Below are 14,848 nucleotides of genomic sequence, written 5' to 3'. Positions count from 1 at the left end.
TCCTCCAGACAGTTCTCAGTATACTGCGATTACAACACAAATACTAACCATTGTTCATATTTAAATATTAATTCCCTGTTTCATTCATTCATTCTGTTATTTCACCATTTAAGACCAATGTAGCCAGTATTATGGCAGATGCTGCAATGATTTAAAGATGTGTAAGCTGATTTTTGCCTTGGAGTATCTTACAGTCTAATAAATGTATGTATATATGATTTATAATGTATAAATCATTATACAATTAAGTGGAATGTGAAAATTTTCACCACTATGTTGCTAGAAATTTGGTTGGCTGTACTTGTGGATAGCTGTGCTAAATAATGGCTTTTTTTTTTCCTCACCAATATTTAAATGGAAATAGCCAAAACTAGCCTAAGTAAAACTGTATATATATATGCAATACACCACAGAATATAACTTGGGAACAGATGAACTTGGAAACAGTTGAAGTCCCCAGAAATGATTCCGATGGAATTTAGAGACAAAATGAGGCTGGACCAGAGACAGCTATTGCACTAGTGATCATGAAAATAGTCTTTGTGTTTGTAATAGTGTTTTGTTTTTCTCTCTGACAAGGTTCAATAAAAGATTTAATGTGAATATTGTATTTAACTTACAATAAAGTTTTTCAGAGTGCCTCAGTTCAGTTCAGTTTAGTTGCTCAGTCATGTCCAACTCGTTGCGACCCTATGAATCACAGCACATCAGGCCTCCCTGTCCATCACCAACTCCAGGAGTTCACTCAGACTCACGTCCATCGAGTCAGTGATGCCATCCAGCCAATCATCCTCTGTCGTTCCCTTCTCCTCCTGGCCCCAATCCCTCCCAGCATCAGGGTCTTTTCCATGAGTCAACTCTTCGCATGAGGTGGCCAAAGTATTGGAGTTTCACTAGACAACAAAAATGTCTGCTTTTCATTTTTGAGGAAGTTACTGTCTTGGATCTTCATGGAGAAGTAGGAAATCTTAGCCAACCTATGCAGCTTGTAGTCTGCAATGGAAGCTTTCAATGCCGTCTCACTCTTTAACTGAACTTGCAATTGTAGACCATATATTTCAATGTATATTTAATTGTGTTTGATTTAAAAGGCTGCTAATTGGGTGCTTTGCTTTTGCTTTCTGGTCAATCATATCACAGGGGGAATCTTCGGGTAGTTTTTACCTTCCTGATATCTTTGTCTTTAAGAAAAAAGGAGAGTAAGAAATGGAAAAACAAAAATATAGTATTTTCTTCAAGTCCTTTATTCAAGTACCTTTCTTCAACTCCTTTCTTGGTTTACTTAACCTTACTGAGCACATATATTAGATTACTTACCTTATTTGGTTTCTTCCAACCAAACTCATAGCTGGATTTCTGAAACAGAAAGTTCCTCTGCTAGAATGAACTCAATCCCGAAAGCAAAAGAAGGGTGCACAGGTGAACTCTATTGGTGATTGGGGTAAGGTGACTTCATGTTGTAGTAATGCTGCTGTGATGTTGGAAAATGACTTCAGTATCTTTCCCAGTGAATTTCACTCTGCTGTGTGTGTCTTCATAAACATGTCCACTCCTGTGATGGAGGTCAACGACAGTGTAGGGTTTAGAAATTGTTGCTTGGAAATCACATCACTTAAATTCCTGAATGTGTCCATCAGCCGTGCCATAGCTTATTCCAAGCCTGTGCAGAAGAGTGATTTGCAATCTCCTCGCTTTTCATTTCAAGTAGCATCACTCTCTATAAGCCAGATATTTAGACCTCTTCAGAAGCCTCCAGGGTGAAGGACAAGTAAGAAGAAGCTTATCGCATCTTTCACAACTGTGGCTGGCTACACTGACTACATCGAACTTGTTCAACATCTTTCTCTCCTATTTTATTTTAAAATCACCCAGTCTTCTTTTCAAGTTATAAGTAATGGGAATTTTGCCACATAATTTCACAATCTCAATGGCTCTTTTGTGGTTCTATACATTGAATTGGTCACTGTGCAGGTTGAAAGCCTGGCCGGAATGACTGGGGTTGGTGGAGAGGACATAACACTGTTTTTTGCAGGTCTTTCCACTTTGAGTTATCTTCTCTCATCGTCTATATGCTCAGGTTGCATAACTAAATTCTCTGTTTTTTTCTTCTTTTTCGCTCCCAGGGACCTATCAATTTGGGCTCCTTCCAGAACTTAAAACTGGTTACAAATATGAAACAGATTTAACTACTGGACTTGAACTCCACATAAGGAAAAAAAAAAAGAAGAAGATCCTCAAAGATCCTCATCAAAGAATAGATGCAGTGTGACTGGCAGGGATATCAAAGAGGTAAGAGGTGAATTTCTAATGAAAACATGTTTGCTCTGCAGTCAGGTAAATAGAAAATATGCTTCCAGGCTAAAGGTAGTGTTCTTCCTCAGCTAAGGGTCAAGGCAGGAAGGACCATTTCTAATTAGAAAAACACTAGATGATTCAGTCTCCCTTCCTTTGGATCTGTCTGTCTAACTCTTAATTATGGATATATTGCAGAATGCTAGATTCTTTCTAAGAATATAATTTGGGTGGGGAGGGGTATGCTTCATAAATGAAACATCCTCCACAAAAACACTCCCCGGGATATCTGACAATTTCTTGTGCTTCAGAAATCATGGAGCACCATCTTGAAAACCTGTGTCTGGGATGCTGCTGCTAAGTCGCTTCAGTTGTGTCCGTCCGACTCTGTGCGACCCCATGGACTGCAGCCTACCAGGCTTCTCTGTCCATGGGCTTCTCCAGGGAAGAACACTGAAGTGGGTTGCCATTTCCCTTTCCAGTGTCTGGGATGACAAGGAATCAAATCAGGGACAAGGGGCACTAAAGCTCTCAGTCCCTGTTTATCTTGATGTTGGGAAAGAGAGGAAGGAAGGAAAGGGAGAAAGGAAGAGGGAAGGAGGAATAGAAGGAAGGAGGGCAAAGAAGGAAGAGGGAAGGAGGGAGGAAGGGAGGAAGGCAAAGAAGGAAGGAAGAGGGGTAAAGGGATGGAGGAAGGGAGGAGGAAAGAAGAGTTGGAATTTCCAGAATATATTAATATAAAAATCATCTGGGGTACATATTTGCATTTTAGCTTTTCCTGGCATGAAAAAGGAGGGAAGGAAGACATATATGAATGAAGCAGTCTCTATCTTTTCTCTCTTCTGGCCTAAAACATAGTTTAGTGGCTTCATCTGTTCTGTCCAGAAGCATCTGTGAGTCACCAGATTCCTTTCTTAGGCATCTGAAGAATGGGGAAAGGACAGAAAGAAAAAAGAAAAAAAGTAATGGTGACCTATTCTCAAGAGGAAAGCAGTCAGCTTGGAACACAGCTCTGAAAGGAATTCAATCCCCCCAGAGGAAGAGAATAGAAGTGGGCGGGGCAGCATCTGAGGTGTGACTCTGAAAGGGAATACTTGGGCAGAATGGACCCAGAGGGTTGGACTGGGTGGGGGGAGTGACTTGGAGAGAGATGATGGGATGGAACAGTGAGCATGTGCACTCCTCAAGTGGGCTGTTCAAGGGAATGAGCGGGGGTGGAGGGGGGGAGTGGTGGGGTTGGGCAGGGGAGGGTGTTAGAAAATAAGAGAAGTGGGAGGTGTTAGTAATAAGTAGCATGAACGGTATTCTTGAATGTCCATTTCCTTAATGAATGAGTAAAAGATGTGATCCCAAATTTTAGATGAAATGTTATTATGGGTCTGAATACATGGATGTAACCATTGATAAGGTTTCATCTTATCACACAAATATTCTACCAGCACCTTGGCAGTGGGATTGCTTTTAACATAAATCATCATGCCTGCTAAATGTGCATGTGTCAGCCCGAGCACCAGATTTCCAGTCCTGTTTCTATGGCCTAGTTTGTAAAGAGCAGAGCTGGGAGGCAGGTGTCTTGAGCTTTAACCCTAGGTATGCATGCTCAGTCGCTCAGTCATGTTTGACTCACCAACCCCATGGACTGTAGCCCACCAGGCTTTGTCCATGGATTCTCCAGGCAAAAATACCGGAGTGGGTTGCCATTTCCTTCTCCAGGGGATGTTCCCAACCCAGGGATCAAACCCACAACTCTTGCATTGGCAGACAGGTTCTTTATCACTAGCGCCACCCGGCATGCCTCTCGGGATAGCACTAACTAGTCATTCATCTAAGGAAATGATGGGTACTAGTTAACTACATGGGGGTCATAGATTTTGCACAAGTTACTTAATCTCTGCTAGGCATTATTTTTCATATCCATGATATTGGAGCATTCAAAGAGTTCCCCTCATAGGGAATTTTAATGAAATTTTATATGTGATGCTTCACAGTGTTGAACTCAGTTAGTATTAGCCACCTTTGTTAGAGTTGCTATTATTATTATGGATTTCCTGATAGCTCAGCTGCTGAAGAATCCATCTGCAATGCGGGAGACCTGGGTTCGATCCCTGAGTTGGGAAGATCCCCTGGAGGAGGACATGGCAATCTACTCTAGTATTCTTGCCTGGCGAATCCCCACGGACAGAGGAGCCTGGCAGGCTACAGTCCATGGGGTCGCAAAGAGTCAGACGTGACTGAGCCACTAAGCACATTATTCTTATTGGTAGTGGTTGTATTACTCATTTCTGACCCTTAGTTTCCTTATCTTCAACATAGGAGAATAAGATAACATTTTCTCAATGTTCCCTTCCAGTTCTAAGAATAATTTCTATAATTCCAGAGTTTAAGAACACCAGCCACAAGGAGCAGGTAGTGGTCAGTGAGACAACTCTTTTGCCCTAAATCTCTTAGAAATATTTGAGTTCTTTTAAAATAACACTCCCTGAAGAGGGTCCAAGATTTTATTTAACGTGTCTTCACCGCCTTCAGTGTCTTGCTTAGTAATACTTCTACAGTTACTAAGTAAGAAAAAAAAGAGTTTGAGCTTTTCTATTTTCATTTATGAACTAAATTCTACTCCAGCTATTTATGATTTAACCTGAATGTATGGTGACAGTAGTTAGCAGTTATGTTTCCCCCCTAAGAACATAGATAACCTAAAAAGTGTATTTTCATCTTTCTTTTCCTCTCCCCCTCCTTCACTTCCACCTTCTCTTCAAGATATTAAAATCCTTTCTGTCACATGAAACAGATCATCTCTTTCAGACTTCGGAGATATTTTTTTTTTCTTTTTACTTGATTTCCTTGGTAGCATCTTGCCCACAGAAATGTAGTGCTGACAGAGTTGTTGATTGGTCCTAGAATATACCACAGTCCCCAAATACATGAAATTAGAAAAAAGAAATCAACATTGTTCTGAAAGGAAGGTAGTTAAAATTCAGAAAGAGAGATTCTTTAATTAACTTAATAAAATTACTAATGGAAGCATTTTAACTGCTAAATTTAATTTACTTGTCAAGATATCAGGCTACAAAGAGGAGGGAAGAGTAGGAACTCTGCTTTCCATTATGATGTACTCTATTATAGAATAAATTTGCTTAAAATGAAATATATCACCAAAAGCCATCAATGACATCTTAATTTGGAACAGCCAGTTGAAAAGTAATTAGACTATGAAGCAATCAGTTCTAGTAAATCAGTGTTTCCCTTTACATAAACATACTTTTTTTTTTTCTTCTATTTATATACAGGAAAGACTTTCAGGTAGTAAGCAGGCAATGATGCTGATTCTTTTGGCTGTCGGTGTTTTTACTTTATATTACCAAGCTGTCAAAACAAAATGTTCTATGATGGGATTAAAAAGTGTATAAGCATCTGATTTGATTTAGTGTTTATATTTATATGTTGAACTGAGGAGAGTTTGCTTATCACAGGGGTTTAAAAGATTTACATTTGTCTGCTTCTTACTTCCAAAATGCTTTCCAGATCCACAGGCAGCCCTGACACCTTACTTCACTGAATGAGACTCAGTCAAAAAAGGTCAAACAAGAGTCCTGGTTCTCCCCACAGGTGCCTCATAAGTTATATAAAAAAAAGGTGGAGAGTGTGGTTGCTAATGAGACGTGGAGGAAGATAGAGGTGGGAGTGGCTAAGAGGACCCTTTTGTTCAGTACCTGTCCATCCCTCATTTAGAATCTCTCAAAATGTAACCAACTTGCCTGGAAGTGTGTTTATTTGTTTATTAGTATGAAAAGCTAATGAGGGGGATGGGTAAAACAAATAATTTATATTTCATCTGTTTTTGAAAAGCCTACATGATTTAGCTAAGAGTTATTGAAATTCCAAGTATCAAACAACTTATATTAGGAAGCATTTTTCTAAATATATCTGTTCTGATCACCTTAGTTTGCCTCTGAAGAAGGCATCTTCATCTTTAATTTATGGACATGGAAATGGAGGCCCAAGGAGGTAAAGTGACTGATGGAGATGGCAGACGTAGTTAAAAGCGGGGCTGAGGCTGGAACAAGGGCTTCCGGGCTCCTGGTACTTTTTCTACAACATCTGCTTTTGATGATGGAATCCCATCTGTTACGCACTGAGGGGAAGAGGTGTGAGAAAAATAGCTAGAGAAGATATCAATCACGCAGCAAAATATTTATGAAGGACTTCATTCAGATATTAGGGGAGTCACCATTGTCACCATCCTTGAAAAATCAGAGGGGATGATGGATTATGTCAAAGAGAACATTAGCTCAGAAGGCAGAGACTACCTTGCAATGTCATGCTGGTGTTAGTGGGTGTTATTCTCCAGGGGGAGAGGATGGAGTGAGAGAGAAAAATAAAGGACAGTTAGTTCTATAGTGAGAAAAATAAGCTACACCTTGTTAGGAAGGCAGAAATGTGAGGAAGCTGCTGAAACACAGTTCTGGGATCTCAGTTCAGTTCAGTCACTCAGTTGTGTCTGACTCTTTGTGACCCCGTGGACTGCAGCATGCCAGGCTTACCTGTCCATCTAGGATCTGCCAGCATGTAAATCACTCAACAGTATGCAAATGACCTCACCCTAATAGAGGAAATCGTTTTCATTCTCTCCACTGCCTATTTAGAAATGTGATCATTGATAACAACCCTACAAGGCACTATTCCTAGTTAAAAAATACACTAGGAGGCAATCTGATATGTATGATACAATGGGAGTAAGTATTACAATTCATAATTGGAGATAGGTGTGAAGTACCCCAAGACAATATCATAAAAGTGCAGAAGTTTTGGTTACTCTGTGGCAGCAAGAGAACTGGGCATTGTGGGGGCTATCGTGCCCCTCTGCCTCTAGAATTCGAGTTAAAATGCAGTCTGTCATCCCCAGTGACTGCTCAAATCCATGTATAACAGGACAATTGCCCTGGGAGTGGAGAAGGCAGGAACTATATAAAAATAGAGCAACTTAAAGTTAGCAAAGAAAAGATGAGGGGCACAAAAGTGCGGAATGAGATACTGCTAGTAAAAGAGGTTAGATGGGGTAAGGAGGCCTTTTATAAACGTATCAAGGGGGAGAAAAGGGATCCTCAAGAGAAAAAAGACCAGTGAATAAATGAGAAGAGGAGGGCGTGAAATTAATGATGGCTGAGATATTGACCTCCTGCTTTAAGTCAGTTTTTAAGAGAAAAATGAGAAGAAAATTTGGACAGCTGGAAGGCAATAATGACTTTTAAAAATAGGTATTGACAAAGAGGATGAGGGGAAACTTAGAAAAAATTAAACATTGTGGCATATACACATTGTAAGTCTCAGATAATATGATTCCTAGGGAGTTTAGATTCCCTGCCTACTAAACTAGGCACAGATATGGAAGAAGAACAATACAAATAACAAAAATATCAGAAATCTCTCAAAACAAATGTGTTTCATACCACGATAGAAAAATGGTGGGGGTAGTTTGGGTGAGTAAATACAGAACAGGATCTCTTAGCTGTGTAAATTTTGGACTTATTTGGTTTCCCAATTTTTAGAAAATTGGGAAAATTTTTCTCTTTTATTCAGTGAGAAAGGAAATAAATTAAATAACCCATATAGCGTATGTGTATTGGGGATAAATTAAAAGTTCAAGAAAGACTCTCATTGTCCTCTGAGAGAAGATCAGAAAAATGATGCAGTCTTCCAAACATTATGTAAGTATTGTTAGCATAATATATTTAATAAAATTAAATATTTAAACAAATTGAAATATTGATTAAAATATGCACATAAAATTAGAAAATTCAGAGTACAGTTAAAAAAAAAAAAGCATCTGAAAGGAAGTTTCAGATCCTATTATAGTTCTCATTTTAAATCCTCAAAATCCACCTACTATTGGGAAAGTACTAGATACTGAGAACAATCATTTAGAGATGTTTTGTTGACATTGTGCTCAGTGTTCAGTCGCATCTCAGTTGTGCCCGACTCTTCATTACCTCATGGACTGTAGCCCGCCAGGCTCCTCTGTCCATGGAATTTTCCAGGCAAGAACACCGGAGTGGGTTGTCATTTCCTCCTCTAGGGGATCTTCCGATCCAGGGATCGAACTTGAGTCTCTTGGGTCTCCTGCACTGGCAGACAGATTCTTTACCACTGTGCCACCTGAGAAACCCTTTGTTGACATTAGCCAATGCATTGATGTGGGATAAAGATACAATGCTAAGTATTGTCATTTTATATGAAGAGTGCGTTATTGGAAGTGAATTCTTAAGGGAAGATACTGTCTTGGAATATTTGCCCCTGAACAGTTGCCTAGGCATTCCTACCTGATGGCCTATCTTGGTTGACAGATGTTGGTTTCCCTCATTTTCAGTGTTCGCTTTTTTCCTCCTGTGTTGCTCTGCACCTAAAACCCCCTGGGATGTGTACCATACCACTGCTGCACTGCATTCACTGCTTCCGCTTTGCAGGAACCCAGCAGCAGCTGCCCTCCAGCCACTTATGAGCGTGAACCAAAGTGTGGTTCCTTTCCAAGTCAGCGCCACAGTGAGGGAAGATGGAGGAGGCAGAAGTCATATGGAAAGACATGTGGCAGGGATGAGACTTGCCCTCCTCCGTGAAGAATGTGTGCAATTTAGGCACGTGGCACAAAGTGGGGGTAGAGAACATTCCAGCATCTGCAGCTAGAGCAGAGGTCTAGACACAGTGTGTCTGCACAGGGAGCCAGGAAATAGATCTTTTCTGGTGAAGCAGATTCTCAAAAGGTGGCAGGTGTGCCTGAGACGTGATAGACATGTTTGTGATCTAAAAACCTGGACACAAATCACAGCTCTGACTTTCAGGAAGGTCATTTTGTATGTGTTATGATCACAGTCTTTGTAAAATTGGATTCATTACTTGCCGGCAAGGCTGCCTTGTTGGCTAGTGATTCAGGGGTTGAAGAGACTGTAGGATCAGCTTCCTGTTTCTCAGCCAATCCTCAGCTTTGCCTTCACTGAAGTTCTGACCCTCAGCAGCTACTTTTGTTTCTAAGAGGGATTTGACTTCCGGGCATACTGCAATTAAACCATTTCCTTTCACTAATTTATCGTTTACTGTCCCTTCCAAGATTTTTTTTAAAGCAAGTTTAATGTTTTATACTTACTTTCAGTATTTTATAACAATTGTTCCTACATGGGGTGGGGGAGATTGTCTGCTTCCTAGTTGGACTTTGTGTTGTTAGGACAGGGAATTTATGCTGAGAAAAGGAGAGACTCCATTCCATATAGGGAATGATGGAGACTATTTCTGATGACTAGAATAGTGACAGATTGCAAGTGGGAAGTGGGTGGACACAACTGATTCTTTTACATAAATCAGACCCCAAATCCGATAAACGATGTCAGCCCTCCTCACTGAGAGTGGTTTTTAGGAGTGCTATTGAAGAAGGGAGGGAAGAAGGGAGGGTTAAAAAGGAAGGAAGAAAGGAAGTGAAAAAGGAGGGAGGAAGGCAGAAAATACCAAAGAGAAACAGACAGCAGCTACATGTATTTTAGGGACCCATTTTGAAGCTTTGTTGTATTACTTGGGCATAAATGCCCACATAGGAAAGAGACCTTCATTTCATTTTTCCTTTCTTTTTTCTGTTGCTCTTCTCTACATTCATGTATTTAAAACAACCTTCTTTACTTTCCTTTGTTTTTACCCTTCTTTATTGTAAGAACATCTGAAAAAAATTCTTTTTGGTTTGTTTGTTTTCACTGGAAGTTTTAGTGACCTGATTGTACATAGAAAATTTTCTTTGAAGTCTTTTGTTTCTCAGTTCCTGTATTCTAGAACTTAGTCCCAAACTTGCCAGGAATCAAATTTGGGTAATGTATCAATGTGCATAGAGACAGAACTGAAAACTACCTGATTGAAAACTGAGATGCTGATAAGTAACAGATAATGGTAAAAAAATATCTTCCTCTTTGGAAGTTGGAACTAGTGTTATTTAGAATGAACAGTTACTTTCTCTTCTGGCTATTATATAGTGTTAAAAAAAAGATTATTTCTGTATTTTCAGACAATTGAACCTTACTTATGGTTCACATGACTTGAAAAATAAAACTGTATTATTATTTAGTAAACAATAATTATGAGAATGCTACCTATCAATACTCATATGAATCAGCCAAAGTTATACACAGAGGTGAAGTAATAGCTTTGAATATTTCATTTCATTGGGGAAGTAAAGAAAAAATAATTAGAAATGAATTGAAAGTAAAAATTCTAGAAATTAAATAATAAACAATGAGAAAGCAAGTAATAAAGATAAAAGCAAAGAAAGAATCAGAAACCTTAAAATAGTAAAAGTGATTCATTTTCTCTAGGTATTAGAAAAAATGGCTATATTTTATTTATGTAATATAATATTGATATGTATCATAAATTATATTTATGTGTTATATGTAACATATTTACATATATAACAATACATTATTTACTAACTTATTTTCAAATTATTTTGTTGTTGTTCAGTCACTAAGTCATGTCCAATTCTTTGTTACCTTTTGAACTGTAGCATGCTGGGCTTCTCTGTCCTCTACTATTTTACTGATTGATCAAACCTTGTCAGTTTTTAATACAGTTTCAATAAAAAAAATTAGAAATGGAAGCATGAATTTTAGAATATATTCAGGAACAATAAAAATCATGAGAGAACTGTGCAAAGTTATGCTCCTGTATGTTTGAAAACCTCAGTGAAATGAAAGTATTTTGGAAAAAAAATTACCAAAATTGTTTGAGAAAAAATGCTGAGAAAGTAAAAAAAAAAAAAAAGAAAAAAAGATAATATGTGAGGTGATGAATGTGTTAAATAACTAGATGATGGAAAAGAAATGCTCTCACAATACATATGTGTGTTAGATCACCACAATGTATAGTTTTAAATGTCTTATGATTGTTTTCAGTGAAGCTGAAAAAAAGGAAAAAATGGGATGTGTAACAACTGGTGTATTCTTTCTCTATGTTTATCATTACATTGACTGCTAGATGAGTTACACATTTATGATGTGACCTTGGGTTATTTCAAATTATCTATAAAGTTACTTACAATAAAATTCATTATACATAAAAGAAGAGAATAATTAGAAAAATACAATTAAAGCAGGAGATGAAACTTAGTAACTGAATACAGTTTTTAAAAGTGATTAACGTATCAAAAGTATTAGTACTAAAACAAGTCCTAGGAACTTCAAAGGCCAGTTAATTTAAAATGGCTCCCAAATATAGAAAAATATTAAAAACTACTTACTTTTATGATGCTAGCATTACTCTGATGCCACAAATAGAGAAAAATAGTACTATAATACAACAAAAAATCTTCAGACCGTCTCTACTTATAAATACAAAAATATTCCTAATATTAATCACCTTCTCATCATGGTTGATTGCTCAGTGTGCATTTGAGAAGGAGGTGAAAAGGTCATTGCATTTTTTATTATTTATCAGAAGGATCCTCACTCCTGAAGAAGTGTCAGGCAGGTGGAATAGCTTCATCAATTCTGTGGCAGGACAGAGGATCAGAGAAATGATTAGACAGAATAGGTTTGCTGGGAATGATTTGATTCTGGATCTATTTGTTTGAATATAGGGAGTGGGGTTAAAGTCATGAAATGGTCAAGCTTAATTTTTTATTTTTTTGCTTATACTATTTTTAAACAACATTTATGTCAGGGAATGATTATAAATTGGTGTTCTGTATTAAATCTCCAATATAAAAAGTTCAGGTGCCAAGCACTGAGCATGATTCAAAGAGGTGAAATTAATTGCTACTTGCCAGAAGCCTCATGCACAGTGGGCATCGCCACTGTAGTCGTTAGTGATCTGGCCAATCTTTCTACTCTGTGGCATTCTGACTTCACAGCTGTCACTCTTCCCCCTACACCCCAACACCCACTTCTCTCTTCATCCCTTTCTCCTGTCCCATCTCTCTTATTCTTTGTATTTTGGGAGGAGTTTGGTCAGCCAGCCCTTTGTCAAGAGAAACCTTAATGGCACCCTCTTAAAGAGGAGAAAGCTGCCTTTAAGTGCCAGTCTTAATTTATGGGTAAGACCCACTGCTGTACCTGTGTGAGGATCCCTCGAGAGTTTCACTAAATGTGTCTCTGCCGATACCAATGACCGAAAGAGACCTTCCATTAACTTCTGAATTAGCCAAATGGGACAGAGCTTAATCTAATCTGTGTTATTTCATTTTCTAGGTTACTTGTTTTAAAGGAAATAAAGTATACTCGTAGGCTGTCTAAAACCATCCTGGGAGATGTACATGGAAGGACTCCATTTAAACAGTATCGGCTTCTGAGAAAGCTGGGTGCATATGCCTGAGGGCCCAGTTTAACTTGGCAGATGCCTTTCTCACAGTAGGCAAAGCAAATCCCTCACTCCAAAGAGCTTAGAGAGAAATTGCATATTAGTGAAAAGGATGCGTGCTCGCACTGGAGTTTTAAGATGATGTGGGTAAGGGCATCTTAGATGTCTCCTCTACTGACATCTCCACCAGTGCCTACTTGTGCTCTCCTTTGAGGTGGTGGGCTTCACAGTGACTGTGATCCCTTCCCTTTGGTCTGGTATGACCAGTGCTATGAGCGGTGTAGCCATTTTCAGAAGCAGATTGGAAACTGACAGGCTGGAGCCAAAGGCTTCTCAGGAGGCAGCCTGGTGCAGTGGAGAAAGAACCAAAGCAGCTGTCTGGAGATTGAGTTTCCTTCTCAGCTCAGGCATTAGCTAGCTGGGTAACCTTGAACATAACTCCTTCTGAGTGGAGTATCTTTATCTATCAAATGGGGGTAATAATATTTGCTCTGCATGTTTTCCAGGTTGTACTGATCAAATAAGATAATGAATATGAAAGCATTCACAAACGATCAGCCCTGCTTTCATTGTTTCAAGTTTGATGGCACGTGGAACGGTCCAGCAGGTTAGGGAGATCTTGTAGGTATCTTGGCAAAGCCTTTTTGACTCTCTAGGATTTTCATGAAAGCAAAATTTGCTAAACAGAGCTAGATACAATCAGCTCTCTCTTTTTATAGCCATCCTTCCCAACTGCCAACCCTATTCCTGGGACTGAGAAGTGTGCCAAGGTTAGAAGACTCAGACGTGGGGTGCGAGCCATAACTTCTAAATCAGTTCTGGCAGGGTGCCAGACCATCAGTTTGGAAAAGTGATTTGAGTGTTTTCCTGAGGACAAAGAATTACTTAGTACATCTTTCAAGAACACGTTATTGAAACTTGGGAAAAAAAAAAAAGAGTTTTAAAATGTGAGAACACTAGTATTAAAGGCACTCTAAACCAATTATAGCATATTTACTTGGATTTCAATGGGGGATACCCTTTTCATTATTTGCAAGCTTCAGGAACATTAGAAACACTTCGCTGAAGACAATGTAATAGCCAAATCTGAAGTAGGATGTTGTTTGTCCATTTAATCCACTTTCTTGCTTTTACCTCCTTTGCGAAACCAGAAGAGCACTCAGGCATTTTCAGAATGCACAGTGTGTCCTGGGTAGGCAGTGTGCCTTTGGGGACTTAGCACCCCTCATCCCCTGAAGAAACGTATGCTATTGCACTCACCTAACCTGTGCTTCCATGGAGATGCTGTGTGAGGAGCCACACTAGGGTCAGGGTTACACACCTGAGCCCCTAGGCCAGAAGGGCCCAGTGTTTATGCATTATTCTACGTACTTAAAGTAGAGTTCTCTCAATGCCATGGATGAAGGATGGGGATGAAATATATAGAGGTGAAGGAGACTTCTGGTCAGAGGTGCCCAATATTCTGAAAATCTATTGTCCAGAAGGCATTGACTACCTTTAGCTTACACAGAGCTTTGAGTTTTAGTGTCCTTTAATCAGAGGATGCAGAGAAGGCAATGGCACCCCACTCCAGTACTCTTGCCTGGAAAATCCCATGGACGGAGGAGCCTGGTAGGCTGCAGTCCATGGGATTGCGAAGAGTCGGACATGACTGAGCGACTTCACTTTCACTTTTCACTTTTCACTTTCATGCACTGGAGAAGGAAATGGCAACCCACTCCAGTGTTTTGCCTGGAGAATCCCAGGGATGGGGGAGCCTGGTGGGCTGCAGTCTCTGATGTCACACAGAGTCAGACACAACTGAAGCAACTTAGCAGCAGCAGCAGCAGCAGTCAGAGGATGGCCATCAGGGACAGAATATCCTCTTTTTCTGGTAGCTTCACTGTGGGTTTGAAATGACTCTGAAGACCATACAGTATGCTATTGAGTCCCTGAATGTCTGTATACTTACTACTGAACATAAAATGAAGCTCTCTGCAGCTTTCCTTACTCAAATCACAAGAAACCCTTTCTTCAGTTTATATAATTTTACCCTGATGCTGGGAAAGATTAAAGACAAAAGGAGAAGGGGGCAGCAGAGGATGAGATGGTTAGATGACATCACTGACTCAATGGACATGAATTTGAGCAAACTCCAGGGAACAGTGGAGGACAGGGAAGCCTGATGTGCTGCGGTCCATGGGGTCTCAAAAAGCCTGACATAACTTAGAGACTGAACTACTCAGTGTAAAGC

At 39.4% G+C, this 14,848-nt stretch overlaps 1 long non-coding RNA gene across 1 annotated transcript in view; it reads left to right on the top strand.

The window, feature by feature from the left end:
- Nucleotides 1-14,848, top strand: part of LOC138989989 (uncharacterized) — a 586,522-nt gene that overhangs the window by 446,770 nt on the left and 124,904 nt on the right. The window contains exon 4 of the long non-coding RNA XR_011466180.1: nucleotides 2,124-2,289. This is a non-coding gene — a long non-coding RNA (uncharacterized lncRNA). The remainder of the gene's footprint in view (nucleotides 1-2,123; nucleotides 2,290-14,848) is intronic.

Source organism: Bos mutus, chromosome 11, assembly GCF_027580195.1.
Source record: "Bos mutus isolate GX-2022 chromosome 11, NWIPB_WYAK_1.1, whole genome shotgun sequence".
NCBI lineage: Eukaryota > Metazoa > Chordata > Mammalia > Artiodactyla > Bovidae > Bos > Bos mutus.
This window is presented reverse-complemented; position numbering and strand designations above follow the sequence as displayed.